This window comes from Telopea speciosissima, chromosome 6 (assembly GCF_018873765.1).
Source record: "Telopea speciosissima isolate NSW1024214 ecotype Mountain lineage chromosome 6, Tspe_v1, whole genome shotgun sequence".
Classification (NCBI taxonomy): Eukaryota; Viridiplantae; Streptophyta; class Magnoliopsida; order Proteales; family Proteaceae; genus Telopea; species Telopea speciosissima.
Genome location: NC_057921.1, coordinates 8,935,911 through 8,950,022, shown reverse-complemented (window position 1 = coordinate 8,950,022; position 14,112 = coordinate 8,935,911). Strand labels below are relative to the sequence as shown.

The 14,112-nt window shown below is 38.3% G+C and overlaps 1 non-coding gene and 1 pseudogene across 1 annotated transcript; both read left to right on the top strand.

Annotated features, from left to right (window-relative positions):
- LOC122663954 overlaps positions 1-8,319 on the top strand; it is a 69,320-nt pseudogene extending 61,001 nt beyond the window's left edge.
- Positions 8,320-12,937: 4,618 nt separating this feature from the next.
- LOC122666393 lies at positions 12,938-13,044 on the top strand. Its single transcript, XR_006333585.1, has one exon. It is a non-coding gene; the product is annotated as a small nucleolar RNA R71 (small nucleolar RNA).
- The last annotated feature ends 1,068 nt before the right edge of the window (positions 13,045-14,112 follow it).

Sequence of the window (14,112 nt, the reverse complement as noted above, 5' to 3'; positions counted from 1 at the left end):
ACCACACTAATATAAGGGCATGAGTTGTTAAATAAAGTGAGATAACGCATGAAATACAATATCAGTTTGAACCTTGAACGATTTGGAGAACTTTTTATATGCTTCTTGAGAGGGAGAAAAAGAGAGAGAGAGAGAGAGAGGGTGGGCCATTAGTTAGAGAGACACAGAGCACCAAGATTGGAGATATAAAAGCAAATGCATTACTATTCAGCATCTAGTATTGTCTAGTAGTTCGGCAGTATTTTTATTGTCTAGTATTGTCTAGTTGTTACTTTCTTCTCACAGAAGCATCTATGAAAATTCTTGTAGCAAAAAATGACTGCTGCACACATCAGTCTTTGTAATGTGAACTAAATAGATGTGAAGTAATACTTTTCTTAACTTATTATCCATTCTTTAGCCTTGTCCTTTTTTCTAGTTATTTATATCTTAATTAATATTTCAGCGTACAATGACTATTATTGTCCTTCTCATTAAGAATACCTATAGCTGGCATTTACTTGATCAGTTACTTTTGTCTAGCAATTGCTTCCTTCATAAAGTTGATGTGGATAAATTTTGATGATGTATCTTTGTTTTATGTAAGTGTGAAACTGAAGAAATAGAATGCTCTGTGGAAGATGAATTATTTTAGGTTTCCTATTTATTCACTTTTATTTTCTTAGCTCAAAGGTTTAGATTATGAGTTGGGAATAGTATATGGTGGTGGTGTTACAGAGGTTGGGTTTTACGGAATTACTAATTGGGATATTTGTGAATATGTAGATCAGCGAATAGATGGGTAATGACCAATGGAACGATGAGGCTTACCGAAAATGTAGGAAAATAATTGTCTTAGCTGTAACTGCTTGTGCTATAGCAGCTGACAAATATTGTAAGATGTACCTCAGTAAGGATCCGTATAGCGGTGAAGCTCTCTGTGGTCTAGTTGAGACAGAGAGAATTATTGGTATATTTGACACCACTTTTCAATCTCTAATTAGGATGAGTAGGAGGACATTTTTTAGTTTAGCTGAAATGGTTAGGCATAGGGGTTTTCTCCATGATAGCAGATCTATGACAGTGGAGGAACAACTAGTTATTTTTTTACACACAATTGACCACAATGCCAAGAATCGAGTCGTCTTACACCAATTTGGTCGTTCGGGTGAGACTATTAGTAGGTATTTCAATCGTGTTTTGTGTGCAATACTTCAACTGCACACAAAACTATTGAAACCTCCAAGATCCACAACTCAGCCCAAAAAGTACTTATGGTACTTTAACAACTACATTGGAGCCATAGATGGTTCGCATATCCCTGCATGGGTATCAGTTGACCAGCATCAAAGATTTCGTGATAGGAAGGGGAATATATCATAGAATATCTTAGCTGCCTGTGACTTCGACATGAGGTATACATATATACTTTCAGGATGCGAAGGTTCTGCATCAGATTCTCGAATACTAGATGATGCCATCCACAAGGAAGGAGAAGAAAAGATAGTTGTACCTCGAGGTAAGTACTCTCTTGTTGATGTTGGGTTTGCTAACCAAGTGGGCTTCTTGAGACCATACCGCAATGTTCGTTATCATTTGAAAGAGTGGAGTAACTCTGAACATGCACCAGCTAATGCGAAGGAATTATTTAACTTGAGGCATTCTAAATTGAGAAATGTAATTGAACGTTCATTCTCTCTATTGAAGTCCAGATTCAAGATACTGAAAAATCAACCAGAATACCCTTTCAAGACCCAATCCTGGATTGTGATAGCATGTGTTTTGCTACACAATCATATTCTCACTAAAAATACTATTGAAGAAGAGGAGGAGTGGCTTGCACAAGAAGAACTAGAAAATTCAGCCAATAATGAGAATGAGATCAATCCTAAACAAATGGTAATTAATGATGAGGTTGATGAAGAATATAATAATGTTGACATGAATCAATTCCGAGACGAGATGGCAGATAAAATGTGGGATGAGTGGGTCGCAGGTTACAGTGAGGAGGAAGAAGATGAAGAAGATGAAGAAGAAGAATCCGATTAGATTTTATTTATATGCTTTGTAAACATTTGGGTTGTTATGTAATTTGATGGTACAATGGGTTTGTTGAAACAATTGGTTTGTTATGTAATTTAATGGTACAATGGGTTTGATATGTAATTTTATGGTACAATGGGCATTATATATTATGAATGTCATCCAGTTGGGAAATTTTGTTGGAGTGTTGCATTTGAATCTGAAAAGCTTGCTTCATTTGTTGTTTGAATGTCATCTCATCTATTTAGTTCAGCATTTTTGTATGCCTTGTTCTCTTGTTAATCCTTAAAGCTTGCTTCTTATATTATATATAGTTGGGCCATCAAAGGCTCTCTCTCTTTTTTGTATCCAAAAAATCAACAACACGAGGAATGGAGTTTCTGTTTGCCAGCTCCATTATATGGATGATTAATGCCTTATACGTGTAGACATGGAGTCTAAGACAAGAGACATTGCAACATGGCCTAGTGAAATTTCACACTTTTTCCTCGAGTGTCTCTTACAACAACATAGACATGGGAGAAGTGGAGACAATGGCCTCAAGAGAGACCAATGGCAAGCAATCTCACTCCAGATAAAAGATCGCTTTAACACAACCTATGAATGGGAGCAATGCAAAAACCACTACAGGATATGGAAAGCTAGACTGAAAGCATTGTCTGACTTACAAAACAATTATGGATTAGGTTGGAATGCGATAGAGAGGAGATTTGATGCACCACAGCATGTTTGGGCTGAGTTTAAGGTACAATTGTTTTATTTCATATGAATAATTCAATTTAGAAAATACCATTTTAGTCATTCTTGTTTCTCTTGTTCTTGTTTATAGAAAAAGGAGCAAAAGTATTGGAGAAATAGTCAAGTACTTCTCATTTACTTAGAAGTTGCAGTGTGGTTAGGCAACGAAATTGCAAATGGGAATGCTTCAACCACCCCAGCACAGGCTGTTGCTGCAGTTGCTGGACTTGATAACTTAGTCCTTAGTGATGATGAGGAGAGTCAAAATGAAGAAACTACAACTTACACTCCTGTTGGAAGTTCCACTCGTAGACGTGGTAGACCTCAATCAACTGGCACAAGTAGGCCACAGAAGAAAAAGAAGCAAGGGGTTGAGAAAATTACAAGTCCTCTAAAAGCTATCGCTACAGCCATCACGAATATGGTGGAGAATGATTCACAGATAGCTTTTGGAGACAAAATCTGTGCTACAATTGATGCTATCCCAGACATTGACTTCCACAAGCAAGCCCTTGCCAAGTCTTTTTTTCTGGAAATGAAAAACTTAGCCATCGCCATCATACGAGCAAAGGTGGAAGATAGGCTGAAATTGCTGGACTTGTATATGTCAACAGCTTGGGGAACCAATTAAGGTTGATGCTGTGGTGGGGTTCTATGGTTTTTAGTTTGAACGTGTTGAACAATATTTGGTTTTTTTTTATGGCTTGCTTAGTTTGCAAGAACATTTCATGGTTTTAAAACTTGTTGCTTGTGTGTAATATTTTAGTAATGGTTTCAGAACATGTTTGATTTTTATGTGGTGATCTTTTGTAATGTTTTTGTAGATTAGTATTTGACTGATCTACAAGAGAAAATTGAACAATTAGTAATGGTTGCTTCTAATGCTTTTGGTTAATATTTGTTTATTATACTGTTAGTAATGGTTTAGTAATGGTTACATCTACATTGACAAATTCTTATTATGTGTTCATTTTTGGATTTGGATAGATGGATAACAATGTGGCTAGGTGTGAAATTTGTGGTGCTAAATGCATCATAATGACGTCAACTACTAAGCATAATCCAGGAAGAATATTTTACAAGTGTCAACTACACAATGATTTTTTTTTGTGGAATGATCACTTTAGAATGTGTGATTGTGGAGAAGGACAATGCAAAGTGCGGAGATGTACTAGTGGACCAGCAATAGGGAGTGATTTTTTGTGTTGTCCCCATTCCACCTCAGTATGAATCAACATTCTTTTTTTTCCTTTTTTTAGATCATTTTTCTTTTGATAAAGAATTCCCTTTAAAATCATTTTTTAATCAATAATTGGAATTTTTGTTTATTTTCAGGCACAAAATCGTGGTTGTGGGATGTTTAAAATAATAGAAGAAGGAGAACCTTCGTCTCCTAACAACAAATGTAGAAATATCGAAGAAGTTCAAACCACAATCACACAATCACCACTTGCAGACACAAAATACATACAAGGTTACCTCAGGGGAACAATCAATGCTTCTCAAGGTCAAGCAAGGATGTTGGAGCAACATACAAGGGAGTTGGAGGACATCCTTGATGCTGTCAAAAAACTTGACCTTAACAAGTGATGATGTCTAAGAGGAGGGAATAGGATATCACAATAGTATAACAACTTTTTAAATATATATTTTATTCATGTAATGAATGACAATGACGACTGTTGGATAAGAACTCTATTAACTCCTATTTTATTCAAGTTTAAACATTAGTTGAAATGGTTAATTCTTCATAATTATTTTATTTTCTAGCCATAGAGTAGCCAATCTGAAGGTAGGATCTATCTGAACCAAACAGTTTTTCATACAGATTCAATCTGAATCCAACTGACAGAATCAGAGAAACCAAACAGTTTTTCATATAAATCCAAATAGAATCCAACTGATAGACTCAGGGTAACCAAACTGTTTCTCAGGATGATTCAACTAACAGACTCAGGATAACCAAACAGTTAATTTGTCAGGACAATGGATCCATTGGTGCAGCACCAATTGGGTCAACACCAACATCAATGCAACCACCAATTGGTTCATCGAACCAAACACTCCCTTAATGATGGTCCACACAGAGCCTTGGGTTCCCAATGAATGTTGTTGGTCCTCTGTTCACGAGAGCACCACTATGAGGAATCGGCCCGCTTAGATTGTTGTAAGAAAGATCAATGTAAACCTTCTCAAGAAGATTCTCAAGGCGGGGTGGGATTGAACCACTGAACAAATTATGAGACAAATCAACAGTTCCTTGCATGCTCGAAAGATTACCCATGCTGCTAGGAATGGAACCGTTCATTTTATTGTAAGAGAGAACAAGTTTTTCTAGAGAAATCAGAGCAGTACCAAACCCAGATGGCTAAGGGTGTCTTTGGTATAGTTTTTTTTTTTATTTTGCCTTAAAAAATGTTTTTTATTGTGTTTGGTATCGTTTATGGAGCCTGTTTCTATTTAAATAAGATTGAAAAAAACCAAAAATAAAAAATAGATCAAATGTTGTTTATGGTTTTTGGCCAAAAATGACTTTTGACTAATTATGCGGGACTTTAATGAGCACGTGCTCATAGGCCTCAAAATCGAAGGGTAAAAGCATCATTTACTTGTTTAATTAGAAATATCGACCCTCTCCCTCCAACTTCTTCTTCTTCCTCCTCTTCTTACGACCCCATCTGTCCAAGGAATCCTTCATCCCTAACCCCAACCCATCATCATCATCGTCTCCATCCTCCAGCCCTAAGAAAACCGACTCTAACTATTTCCTCCAGATTTGGAACTCCAATATTGAAGGTTAAGCAAGCGAGAGCCCATGGTGGTGTCGTATCAGAGTGCGACTCACTCTAGCGCACCGCATGCCAGACGGCGGCAGGAAGAGCCTTGTCGAAGCATGTGATCCATGATCCACTTGCAGAGGAAAATTTCTGGAGTCATTCTTGCTGTCCGAACCCTCTGGTTTGATTCAAAGCTTGAAGCAGCTCTCAAATCTTTTAATGGTGAAGAGGCCCAAGTTGTTCTACTAGGTGCAGGTTCGTAATTGCTCTATTATATCTCCTTAACTGCATTCTACCATTTGAGAAGCCAGCACTAGTTTGTCTTGTATACAGAATCAACACAGCCCAGCTAAAGTTAGTTTCCACATGTAGCTTTGTTTCTTTCTGGCTAGACCTCTTACCTGCCTTTTTGAGTTGATTTAGAACACAGAGCACCAAGTGCTAAGCAACCACACCTTCCATATACTTGTTATCTGTTGATGTATTCTCCATAAATTTATTAACTAATATTTCCCTCTTCCCGACCTTGTTGAACGGAACCTCCTCCTATTGAGAATTTGGCTGGAGCCGTCCTTTTGTATTTGGTTTGAAGGTATGCGCGTTTCTGGGTCTTTTTGTTAGCTTTTCCAGCGATGTTGCAAGGATCCGGAATGGGACTTTGAGATGTTCCTTTTTGTGCTGGGGTTTTTTTTTTCTTTTTTTTTTTTTTCTCTGCACAGATTTGCCATGGATGTAGTTTTCCTTCACCGAGGATGAATGAGTGTGAATAAAAATGAGATCTTGGGTGGATATGAACAGTTCTAATTCAATTTTGATTTGCAGAAACCTTTCGGATCTGGATCTTAGGGGATTAAATCACATATGGATGAGTGATCTAAACCCAAAATCCCAAAATGAAATAAGGAAAATCCAAAGAGATTGATACCCAACAACTCGGTTCTGAGTTTATGCTTTGGGAAGGAACATGGGTATAGGTGGCATCTCTCCACCCACCCACTTCAAAAAACTATTATGCACATAGATATGCCAAACATATTTCTTTGTCTACAATCTAATCTGTGTAGTGGTTACCAAACGATTTTTATGTTTTGACCAAAAATGATTTTCACAAATGATTTTTGTTAAATAAGTAAAAAATCAAAAATAAAAAGCATACCAAAGAGAGCTTAAGAACCAGTGAAATTGTTTTTGCTGAGATCGAGAAACCTCAATCTCTTTCATTGAATTAACGATTTTTTTTTCTTCTAGAAAAATTACATTGAATTTGCAGGAGTTGGGTTTGACGAGGGAATTCAAAGTAGAGATGTTGGAAGAATAGAGAAGGTTAATGGAGAAACTATCAGAAGTGTAATTAATAGAGAATACAAAGATTGATTTAGCGTAAGGAGTGGAGGTGATTGGGGGGGGGGGGGGGGAATGCAGAGGGGTGGGGGAGGGTGGGGTTGCAAGAAGAAGAAGAAAGAAGGGTATTTTGGGTATTACATGCACCCAGGGTTATTTTTGGGATCAAATGTTTTTATGCTTGGCCACGTCATGACATAACAGATGGACACTAATGGGCTGGGTCTAATTGTAATAGATTATACACTGTTGAGGGGAGTAATAATTGAAAGTAGATGGAGGAATGTTTAATTAGGGCAAAGTATAGGGGAGGGGTCAGTAAATTTCTCATTTATTAATAAAGAGAAGAGAAAAAAAGTTAATAGTACGACATCTAGTTGAGAACATCAAACCCTCTGCTGAAGGAAACCTGAAAGGAAGGAAAAAAAGATGAACGATAAGAAGAGGCAACGAAAAAGGCCTAAAAAATGATAACAAACAAAAAAGAAAGGAAATGATTTGCTCCGAAACAAGTTATCAGCCAAACCACTCCTTGTCTAGATGGCTTTTCACAGAAACAAGAGTTTTCATTGAATAAGAAAAAAGGCTTTATCAACACTTAAAAAGAAGAAAGCTGTCAGATTGGACTCTCACCAACATGGGTATTCTCATGCTTCAATAGAATGGATACTCTAAAACTTCCGTTGGAGATGTCAATTCCTATTTGATCATGGCAAATAAATTTGGAAGATAGTATAACTACCACGATTCCTGATTTGTGCCATCTGATGTAAATTAAATATTCAATGGTAGTTTCGGTTCTCAAGGATTCAGACAGATGCTTATTAGAGAAGGTTCCCAATAATGGCAAGGAAATTTTTAAGTTGCATTTTTACCCTATGATGGTTTGTTCTTTTCATTTAAATTGGAGCCAACTTGTTAAGTGGTTCATTTTGAATAAGTTAACTGGCACTGCTTACCTAGTTATTTTCTCAGTATTTCATTCACTTGGATGATGCATGATATGATATGATAGGGATTCACCTATGAGGTGGTCAACATGGTCATCCTACCTATATTTTTAACTGCCCAAATCAATTCTTAGTATCCTTTTCCGATGAGCAGGTAGTTTACATAGCAACTGTTGGATCATTTCCATTCAACTCTTTCCTTTCAGGAGTACTTTCTTAACAAAGAGAACAATGAGTTCAAGGTAAGCTTTCTTTGATCAGTATTTCCTATAAAATTAACACCATATTTCTCTCCTTCTGTGACTAGACTGCTTGTCCTTGTAGTTGATATTGATTTCACGATTTGCAGGATTTACCACCAGAACGTGCATTTGTTGATTTTGTCCTCTGCAATTTGGTGCTGCATTTTGTTATTATGAATTTCCTTGGTTAAACTATGGTTGTAGGGGTTTTAGGAATGTTTCCTTTGATATTAACAGTCAGAAGGGGGTGGAATGAATTTGACTTTCGTCATAGGTTGCTGTAGTAGTTACCCTTTTTTTTTTTCTGGGGAGGAGGGGTGGGAGGTAGTTGGACTTGGAACCACGGACCTAGATCGTTGATTTGAATTTTTTTGATGTTGTATCAAGTATAGCTTCATTTGCTTGCATGGCAATCGGGCTGTCAAGGAATTAAAGTTTTGTGTTTGTAATTTGCCTAGATTTATTGGATTGAAAAGATTAACAACATTGGTAGATGTAAATTATGTTTTACAAACACAAAGTAGGATGTTGAAAAGATTTACCAAATCCTATATGAGAAAAAAGTTAGAGGTACAACCTAAAATGGCCTTAACATCTTTTTCTTTCTCCCATTGTTTTTTTTATTTAACCCACTCACTCTTTCGTTTTTAATCCCCACACTTTCATCTTCTTCATTCTTCTCCTGCGAACATGGGAATGGGGTGGGGCGAGAGGAACTACAAGGAATGCTGGAGTAGGCTGGGGCGGAAGGGGGTATAGAGGCGGGATTTATGATGGTGCTGATTTTGATGCTGAAAGGGTTTCTAAGTTAATTTTAGAATCTGTAAACTACACATCATGGCTCAGATCCCTTGCAGCTTCTACAAGAATTTGGGCAGGAAAGAAATTTTTCCTTGTTCAGTTGTTTAGACGATGTGTTGGCTGAGGATGTCAAAAGGGTGTTGCTATGGATAGAAATCTTTCAAACTGGACATAAGGGGAGCCGGATTTTGGTCACAACCGGAAGTGACAAGGTTGCGAAGAAATTGGGGACACCTGAACCTTTGTTGTTGCAGCCACTGGATAAGAAAGCTCGTTGGTTTATGTGTGGAAGTTTGGCATTTTGGAAAAGCGGGGAAGATCCAACTTTGAAGGATGAAATCTGATATGAATACCATAGGAGACACTTCAGCAGCCAATGATAGGAACTAGTTGAACAAGGAAGAAAGACGAGAGGGAGAAGAAAGGAAGAGAGAAGGGAGAATGACCGGGGGAGAGAGAGAACATAGATAATTCTTCTATATTCCTTCTGTAGTAATCATTACAAGGGGTGGTCGCAGCGCGACAAGCAGTTTCGTTAAGGGCGACACTAAATGCAACATTTCAATCTGGGTCGTTTATTTAATTTGAACGAAATCTTAACCTTTAATTGTGTTGACTGAACAATTATATGGAAACCGGGATCGACCTCCTAGTGCTGGTTATGAAAAACCGGCTAAGACCTCCTACTGGCGGTTAAGATCTGTTAACCGGTTATGACTTACCCTTTACTGATTGTACTTCCAAAAATACCCCTTTTCAAAATCTACCAAAACACCGTAGAATGAGCATGCTTGTCCTCACCGGCGTTTCCCCATTTTTTTTTATTTTCACAGGCGTCGGCGGAGATAGAGATATTTCGGTAGCAGATTTGGTACTATTTGTTGTTCTCTCTCTCTCTCTATATATTATAGTCTCTTTCCCTCTGTTTTTGTGGTTTTAGGGTTTATATTATTATTTTTTTGTTGTTTTAGGGTTTTTTGGTGTTAAATTTTACCCATCTTGGGTTCATAGAAGAGAGAAGATAGGCTGACATAGGGGTTTAGTAGCGGGATTTCTCTGACCAGAAGCAGTCTGACGGATTTGTGATTGTTCTGTTATCCCAATCCTCCACTCCAGGTAATTCCTAATCCTCACCTTTTATTTTTCTCTTCCATTTAAGTCCTGAATCATATAGAAATTACGTGTCTTAACCAATAATGTATTGTCGTCTGAGGTAGTTCCTAATAGGGTTTTCCTTGTGAGGTAGTTCCATTGCCCACAATGTACAACCCTTTCCTGCCTTTTCAGCCGTTAGGAAATGGGGTTCTATGCATACTGTTTTCTGTCAACAAATCAATCTGTATCAGTGCAAAAGAATACAAAGTAGCAATTTCATGCTTAGTTACAAATAAGGACATCTACTAAAACATAAATTTCCATGAAGATAGTCAGAGTACCCACTGATTCCTTGATGATAACAGATCGTGGAACCTTACAAAACCTCAACTTTTAGAGATAGACCATTTGTACATTATTTTCCCACCCTCTCCTAAGCAAAGAAACAAGAGTGACCAAAAAATATAAATGAGTTTCAGTCTCAACTCTGAATCCTACCTTACACCTGAAGCCTTTCACATATTCAAGATGTCCATACAAAATCCAACAACAACTCATCATAACCCATTCCATGTAAGAATATAAAAAATCCATCTGTCTCTACTCTATTCCTTACAGCAAAGGAAGTTAAGAAAAACAGGGGAAAAAAAAAAAAGGGAAATTAGATTGAACTTGAGTTTTTGTAGAGTATCGAGGAAAAGCACTTTGTCAGTTAGTACATGTACATATAAGAGAACTAGGTAGAAGGAGTAATGAAGAACTTATTATTGACCTCCAAAATTGGACATGGATTTCTCCTTCTCATTGGTCTGAAAGAAGCATTGTAAGAAACTTCATGGCCTTCACTTCCTAAATAGAAGTCAAATCAGAAGCAATAATAATAGGAAGAGTATGATCATGTCCTAAGAAGGCATACTTGAGGTTGGAGGGCAATGCCTTCAACTCTAATGTGGGGGACTCAATAATAGAGGGTTTGGGAATGGAAGTGGATAGGGGTCCAAGGGGCTCCAAAGGTGGTTGGATGCTCCAGACCTCAGATAAGGGGGTATCATCAACACCCTCCAATTCCTGCATACATTCTTGAAATCCTGAATCAAAATCAATCTCAAAGAACGTATCAATATCATCAGAAAATCCTTGAAGCATATGCACCTCGTCATCCATATCAGGCTGCTTGCCCAACCTAAACACATTGAAGTTAATAGAAGTATTGCCAAAAGATAATTTCATGAGACCATTCCTGCAATTAATTAAAGCATTACTAGAAGCTAGGAATGGTCTACCCAATATGATTGGGATTTGGTCCTTGAAGTTGGCAGTGGGTTGGGTATCTAAAACAATAAAATCCACAGGAAAAATAAATTCTCCAAACTTCAATAGGACATTCTCAATCATTCCCTTAGGAACTTTAACCGATCGATCTGCAAGTTGAAGAGTAATTTTGATCGGTTTCAGTTCTCCCAATCCCAGTTGTTGGTAGACATGAAAGGGTAAGAGGTTCACACTTGCACCAAGGTCCAATAAGACATGATCAATAGTGGTATGGCCTATAGTGCAAGAGATGGTGGGGCTTCCAGGATCCTTATGCTTGGCTGCTACTGGCTGTGAGATTAGAGAACAAATGTTAGCAGTCAAGAATGCCTTTTTGGGCACATTGGTAGTCCGCTTTTGGGTGCATAAGTCTTTGAGGACTTTAGCATAAGCAGGGATCTGGGCAATAGCATCCAACAAGGGGATATTCACCTGAACTTGTTTGAACACATCCAATATCTTCTCCACAGAAGGAGACTTCTTGCTAACCAACCTATTTGGGAAAGGGACAGGTGAGGTATAAATTCTTTCAGGGTTGGTCTTTTTAACTTCATCAACAGAATCCTCTTTGGTTTCCTCAACCAAATCATCTGGTATATCTTTAGGTTCATCAGACAAACTGGGAACAGTAGACACTTCAATGGCCTCTTCAGAAGGGGGAGTGTCAACAGGAGTATGAGATGATAAAGATTGAGGTGCACTAGCCTGTTGATACTCATGGCCACTCCTTAAAGCATAAACAACATTTACTTTTCTGGAGGGCCCTTGGTGCTGTTGGCCTTGTGCAACATTGATTGGAGGAGCTTGGGTACCTTACAGAATATGAACCTGATGCCTAGGATTTGGCTCAGGTTGGCTAGGTAACTTCCCTGTTTCCCTCTCATGCAGGATTGTGATAAGCTGGGTGAGTTGTTTTTCCATGTTATTGTGGCTTATCATGAGAAGAGCTATCTTGTTGTCCATCTCATTCAGTCTTGTTGCCTCTCCTGTATTGGTAAACCCTGGGGGTTGCTGATAAAGTGCAAGGAAAGGAGGCCTAGCAGAATTAATAAAAGGTCCTGGATGAGGACGAGGGGGAAAGGGGTTAGGAGACATTCCTTGGCTTTGTGGTGCATAGTTGGGCTTTTGGGCACCAACCTGGCCTTGATGGTTAAAGTTGGATGGGCCTGCTTGGTTCCCTTGATTCTATGAGAAATTGGGGTGATTTTTCCATCCTGGATTGTAAGTATTGCTATATGGGTTATTTTGGTAGAGAACACTTACATTCTCAGTGCTGGAATTGCCCACCAAGGTGTTGGGACATTCCTCAGAAGGGTGTCCAGGGGTTTGGCACCAACTGCATACCGACACATGATTGACTTGGTTGACCGAATTAATTGGTATAGACTCTTTATGAACTATGGACTCCAACCGTTTTATGAGGCTGTCAAGTTTGGCCTCCTTGGCTGGCATACCCTCAATGAGATACCCCTTAGTGGTCCTTTTGGCCTCTTGGGAAGATTCCCATTTTCTAGTCTTATCAGCCAAGTTGGTTAAGAATGTCCATGCATCATTCTCCTCAGAAAAAGAAGTAAAGCCTGCTGGACACTTAGACTCTACAAGTTGCTTGGTCTGATAATCAATACCCTCATAAATAATTTGGCATAGCTGCCACAAGTCAAAACCATGGTGAGGGCATTTTAAGAGGAGGTCCTTGAATCTTTCCATGAATTTAGAAAAGGACTCATGTGATTTCTGCCTGAACTGGAGGATGTCACTTTTAAGCTTATTGGTCTTGTGAAAAGGGAAGAATTTTCTCAAAAAAACAATGGTGAACTCATCCCATGTATTAATGGAGTTTGTTGGCAGTCCATAGAGCCACTTCTTGGCCTGATCTTTCAGGGCAAAGGGTATAAACCTAAGCCTAACTGCATCATCAGTCAAATTCTGGACCTTAATTAGAACACGGACCTCCTCAAATTTCCTAAGAAAGAGATATGCATCCTCATTAATCATCCCATGGAAATGGGGTAGCATGCTGATGAAGTTGGTCTTGAGTTCATAGTTATTCCCTGTAACAACAGGCAGACTAATGCATGAGGGCTGTGCAACCCTGGTGGGGTAAAACCTATCCTTAAGAGTCTTGGGTTGTTGATCACCCATGGTCAAAGGTGGTCTTCTAATAAGGCAATTACTTGAATCACGAGTCCACACCTTAGCCACCTAAACAGATATGAGGTCTCCTTTAGAAAAATTAAAGAAAAATAAAACACTTAAAAAAAAAAAAACTAGAAACAAGAGGGAGCCCAAGGTAGATAGTGCATCTCTATCCCTCAAAAAGTGAAACAATGGTTCAAAAGCTGTAAGGATGCCATATAGGTTGATAGCAAGGAAACCCGTATAGTCTTCTATAGCCACCTACGTGCGACTCCAATATGGATTCTGATGTAGAATGGAGGTCTACTATACGTTTATGTTTCCAACACTCTCACTATGTCGCTTTCCTGCAATCAAGAGTGGTCACCTCCAAAGATAAGTCACATGTCAATCCACCCAACCAAGTCAAGATGTAGCGTCATAGGTAACTTAATCCTATGAGGGACTCCAAAAGATGGAGGGTTGAAGCATATGAAGGACTTTAGATTGGGCGCACACTATTTGAAACAGAAGAGAAACAAGAAGAGGTTTTCAAAAAATGATTTTTTTTTTTTTCAAAAAAAAGAAGAGAAAATAATAAACTAAAACATTTCGAACTACTTAAAAATCAGATAAATAAAATGGACAATAATCTCCCCGGCAACGGCACCAAAAACTTGTTTGAGTTAAAATAAAACCGCAAGCGTACGGGTCAATCGC